The sequence below is a fragment of the Apium graveolens genome, chromosome 6, assembly GCF_009905375.1.
Source record: "Apium graveolens cultivar Ventura chromosome 6, ASM990537v1, whole genome shotgun sequence".
NCBI lineage: Eukaryota > Viridiplantae > Streptophyta > Magnoliopsida > Apiales > Apiaceae > Apium > Apium graveolens.
The window spans coordinates 109,787,945-109,793,932 of record NC_133652.1 but is presented as its reverse complement, the minus strand read 5'-3'; the positions used below and the strand labels follow the sequence as shown (position 1 = coordinate 109,793,932).

Below are 5,988 nucleotides of genomic sequence, written 5' to 3'. Positions count from 1 at the left end.
CCAACTCCAGAATGCCTGCGACTTTTCCCTGATTCATCCTCTGGGAAGGATTCTGGTACTCATTAGCAGCCATCAGTTCAATAAGTTCATAAGCTTCATCGTAGCTTTTAGCACACAAGGCTCCTCCTGATGCTGCATCAAGTATGGGTCTAGAAGTAGCACCCAATCCATCGTAGAAATAGTTGATAATCATCCAATCAGGCATGCCATGGTGTGCGACTTAGCATCTCTTTATATCGATCCCAAGCCTTACACAGAGATTCTCCAGTTTGCTGAGCAAACTGAGTAAGAGCATTCCTGATTGTAGCATTCTTCGCCATAGGGAAGAATTTAGTGAGAAACTTTTGCGCAAGATCCTCCCAAGTGGTGATAGACCCTGTTGGTAGAGAGTGTAACCAACACTTAGCTTTATCCCTTAGAGAGAATGGGAAGAGGCGTAGCTTGATAGGCTCTTCAGTCACATCATTGAACTTGAAGGTGTCGTAGATCTCGATGAAATCCCTGACGTGCATGTTGGGGTCTTCAGTAAGAGAACCCCCAAACTAAACTAAGTTCTATATCATCTGAATCGTGCTTGAATTGATCTTAAAAGTGTTAGCCCTGATGGCTGGTCTGATGATGCTTGACTGAATGTCATTTATCTTAGGCTGAGAATAGTCCATCAAAGCCTTTAGATTTTCCGCTTGATCACCCATCTCTACTAAAGCTGGCTATTCAACTTTCTCTTCTTCTTCTACCTTTTTTTCTTCCTTAAAAACTTCCTTACGAACTACCACAAGTTCTTCCTCGGCTTTATCCAGTGTTCTCTTACGAGTACGCGAATGCGTATGCATACACCCTCGCTAGAGTACCTGAAATAAAACAAGGAACAAATAAGTAACAATGTCCGAGTCAATGAACTTTAACGACCACTGATGAAAAATACATAAACTAATAATTAACACTGCAGTCCCCGGCAGCGGCGCCAAAAACTTATTAGTCGCTAAACAAGGGCTAATATTACATGCAAGTATACAAGTTCACAAGTAGTATAAAATCTTTTCTAGTTCGTTCCCACAGAGACTGTATTGGTTAACTAATTAATTCATGCACTTAAGCAACGATGTATAGTTATTATTCAATGCTAAGACGATAACAAATTGAGGTTGTTTATAACTAAGAATTACGCTAACTATTATAACTAAGAGAATAATATTGACTGAATTAATATATATGACAAACATGGGATTTTAACTTCATTAAATACTTTATTCAATAGCCTTATTGTTCTCAACCTTAGCATGCAATGGTGATGACACTAATCAGACAACACGAAACTGATAAATGCCAACTTTTGTTGCTCGAGTACCATACTACCAGACATCCACAAAAGAGATAGAAGCTGAATAGACACCAATTATATTGAGACCCTATATGTCTATAGAATTTGACAACATAACGGTTTAAGCACAAGTTATCTATCTTGATTATACAGGTCAAGTAAGATGGTTAAAATTACCTACGAATCATGCATAACAATACATAAACCTATGCTAGCATGGCAAGTTCTAAATCCTTAAATTCACTGTAGCTTCATTAAGAATTAACACACTATCTTATAAGTTCACAATGCTCATAAGACGAATACGCACAACCAATACTAGGATATCAATCAATCACCAAATATTAAGGTATCGAAACAATTTAACTAAAGAAATCCATAAATAAATCCGCTAGAACCCCACGATAATGATTAGCCCATGATCAGACTCATCATCAACGTGGGTTCCGATGAAAGCATGGTATAAAAAACGTAGTCTTTATAACGAATAAAAAAAACTAGTACAAAATAAGAGTAAGGTTCACAAGTAAGAAAACTAGCATCCAAATACAACTTAAAACAAAGATTCACAAGTAAAAACAAGATCTTCTTCGCCTTCATTAAATTGTGCTAAACGGTCTTCTTACGGCTCTTCTTGCGCTCTGGTATGTCTCTTCTATGAAAACGTTCTTATTTAAATATATATAGCAGCCCTTTGCAATCTGAAAGTCTCCCCACTTAGAATCGAAATAGAATCAGGGTTCATATTTTCCGCACCGGCGCGGGCTCGCGCTATTATAGCGCGGGCGCGCTGTCATTCTGGAATCCTGGCGCGGCCGCGCGCTATCAAAGCGTGGGCGCGCCGTCCTTCCGGGAAAAACTCAGATTTCATCTTTTTCCTTGCTGCTTCGAGCCTGCTTTCCATGAGCTTTTATTCCAAGACCACCTTGCACCAAATTAGCACCAAAACAATGCTAATTCACCTGATTCACAAATTAATGCCTGAAATGCAAAAACACTAGAAAACACGTTAAAACACTTAACAACTTGAGTACAAATACATCGATTCAAAGCTTATTAGAGCATTATAAAGTATCATAAATGCCACTCAACAGTCGCCATGCCAGTAGTGATGTGAGGAAGAAGAAGAGGAGGGGTAGTTTGGTAAATCCTTGATTGATTAATATTTTATAATAGGAATAAAAAAATAAAAAGGGATTAAAATGGAATTATTAGTCTTTAATAAATTAAAGGAATAAGTGGAGAAATATTAGTTAGTTAATTGATTTAGTAATTAAGGAGCTAATAAAAGAGAGTGGATATAATTATGGGTTTTATTTTGATGTTCAAAGATTAAATAGATTCCTTTAATAAATTGGAGAGAATAAAAATATATTATTTTGGAATAAATGAAAGAGGAGATAATAACTAGGGATTGTTAATAAAATAATTAGACTTAAAAAAGCATAAATACTAGTTTTATGCACATGTTGGAATGAATCACTAAGAAATAAATAACTCGTATCAAGTGACAACCCGATAAAATATATACATTTCTTGAAATTGTCGCTTAATAAACGAGTAGTTACTAAAAATATAAAAGTAGATGGTGCGTCGGAGAAATATTATTTGTATCCACTTTGCGCTTATTTAAAATAGCGTTACACTAAATTTAAGTTTGTAATGAGTGAATATTATTGATAATTTATAATATTTTCTCAAGAGAAGGACTATATTATTCGGTGATTAAATACCTCATAATGACCGCTAGGTTATATTCTATTTTGAATGACTCCTCAAAATAAATATTAGAAGCTATGATTACAAGAGTAGTTATATTTCAAATATTGTTTCTAAATTGATTTGGGTGAAATTGATTATTTTAGAACAATATCTCAAGCGAGATTATTTTTGTTAACTGGGAAGGAGGTATTGCTGCGTGAACGCGAATTGTCGAAATACGAGACAAGTTTTCTCCGCTCTATTCTTATTTATGACTTATATGTCTTATTCATTAATGATGAATATTGTGGATTTAAATTCTGAAGATCTCATTTACGATTATTTCCTTTCGCCGATAATTCTAAATCTTAATTCCACCGAAGAATTCCTTACTTAGATTCCCAACTGTTTCTATCATTCAGATCAGTTATCTCTTTCATATCAGATGAATTTAAATTCTTATAATCGCCTAAATTATTCTTGAATCTGCATCGATTGTCGGTCAGATTGATTATTAATCATCTTTAAATCTGAAATATCTTTTATCAATTCATTGAACTCTTTCCAAAACTCACAACTTGTAAATCAATTTTTTGTTCAGAGCTATTCACTTGATGAAGACATTCAAGAACTTCGTTTGACATGGTTATTGTAACGCTCTCCAAACCCGGGTCAGAAGTTTGGGGCCCACAACACACACCATATTAAACCTGTTATGAGTATAATAATATATAGGTATGCAATGACCCTACTTACCATAATCCACGGATCGAAATAGTTTAAAGTATGTCCACAAGCCACAATCTTATTTATTACACAAACGTACCAAAACCCAGTTTATTTATCTTACATTGGAAGTTTCAACTTTATTACAAACTATAAACACAACCAATCCAAACATCCCCTGCTAGTCTATTCCAATTCAACCTGGAAACCTAGCTCGCACACTTGCCTGGGGATCCTCGCTACCACCAGTTTCCTTTTTCATTGGAAAAGAATATAAACAATTTTGCAAGAGTGAGCTGACTAGCTCAGCAAGGCACAAAGACAGTAACTGAGATTAAAAATGATCAAGTGATATGATATAAGGAATCAAGATTGCTGATAAATTTTGATTAGAATTGGATATTCGTTCTCATTTAAAAAAAACCAAGGTTAGGCTGCTGATCAGTCACGCACTAACCCCGAGCAAGACTCCCCGCTTTGCTCTATATACTGGATCTAAGGCACGCATTGGCCTATTATGACCATGAATCTGGTCTGACCATGAATCAGGTCCACATTTATAAAACCATCCAATTCTAAAACAATTTAATATGATAACCAATGTAAATCAATAAGTTGAATTATAAACAATATTTATCTGGAAGCATAGGGTGATTCCTAACACCATGAAGGCATAACAGAAAATTCAAAAAGATTGGCTTTCAATCAAGGAAAGGTTCAGAAAGTAGAAGACCAAGGGTTCAAAGGTTTCAAGAATTGGTCTTCTGATAAATAAGGAATAAGGGTTGGTATGTTAAGAAACTCAATATCAGAATCAGTATGTGGTAGATATGTATTTGTGGAGTAGTATCGTATGTGTATGGCTGGTATCTGGGAATTCAACAATCAAAGGTTTATGAAGAGGCTTATGGCTCAAGATCAATAAGAATCAGGGTTTAGGTTTAAGTATTGCAAAGCACTTGCATTATAGAATAATAATCATTTAAAGTAATTGTAACACAATGAAGAACGTTCCAAAATACTTGCAATAATCAAGAGGGAAAGAAACACTTGCCTTATCGATTTGCTTTCGCTTTACTAGCACTTATCAATTGATTCCCACTCACTGACTAACTGCTCTCCCTTTCTACACCTCGCTTCCTCTGTTAAACATCACATGTACTTATCAATACTTACACTCATTTCGTTCTATTCGTTATAAACTTCTAACTACCCTTCGTTTCACCCAAATCCGACGTACGGATTGAAAGTTATGAACAAAATAGTCAAACAACACACGTACAGTCATATTATGCATCAATTAGATCACATATAACACGTAGCACGTAAGATATTCAATTAAAATAATCATTCAAAGAGGATTTGGGGTTAAAATGGTGTTCCAGGCATTTATTACGAAGTTTTGAACATTTTTCGGAATTAAACGGGACTCCGAATCATTTTATAATTAAATAATAGGGTTCGAACACCCGACTTTGGCTTTAAAATAATTTTATAATAATTATCGAGTCTTGAAAATATTTTAAAATAATATTTTAAAGCTCGAAACTATTATTTTAGAATTTTTAAATCAATTTTAAATAATTAAATCCAATTATTAAATCAATTAAAATTAATTAATAATTAATTAAGTTAATTAATCAATTAATAATAAATTAATCGATTAATTAAAATAATTAAAAACTAATTAAAATTAATTAATAAAATAATTTCGATTTGTTTTTAAATAAAAAAATAATTAAAATAATTTTTCTGAATTTAAAATAAATAGATGAACAATTTTCTAATTTTTAAAATAATAAAAATATCATTTTCAAAATAATATCAAAAATCAGGGGTTAAATTGCAAGTTTTTAAAACCAGACTATTGAAAATACAAGGTATACAAACTCGGGGGACTAAATTGTAAATATTACAGTCGTCTTCCCCCCCTTCGCCGGAGAAGCCATGGCCACCGCCTGAAGCTTTTCCGGCGACGACCATAGCTGCCCAGAATTAAACCAGAAGCTCCAGTCTACCATAACTCGATGCCAGGAGTTCGTATTTGTACTTAGAATTAACAGAAAATCAGCGAAACGACGAGAATCAACCGTCGCCGCCGCGATTCGCCAGAATCCGACGACACGATTCCTTCGTCGAACGTACAAAACCATGATATGAATCGATTCAAAACTTCATGATCTATTTAATGATGTAAGCCATACGTTTCCAGGTTCAACGAGTCAAAAATCCGGCCAAAA

General features: G+C 34.3%; 1 non-coding gene across 1 annotated transcript; it reads left to right on the top strand.

The window, feature by feature from the left end:
* The first annotated feature begins 203 nt into the window (after nt 1-203).
* On the top strand, nt 204-305 carry LOC141669549 (small nucleolar RNA R71). The gene has a single exon (XR_012553822.1). It is a non-coding gene; the product is annotated as a small nucleolar RNA R71 (small nucleolar RNA).
* The last annotated feature ends 5,683 nt before the right edge of the window (nt 306-5,988 follow it).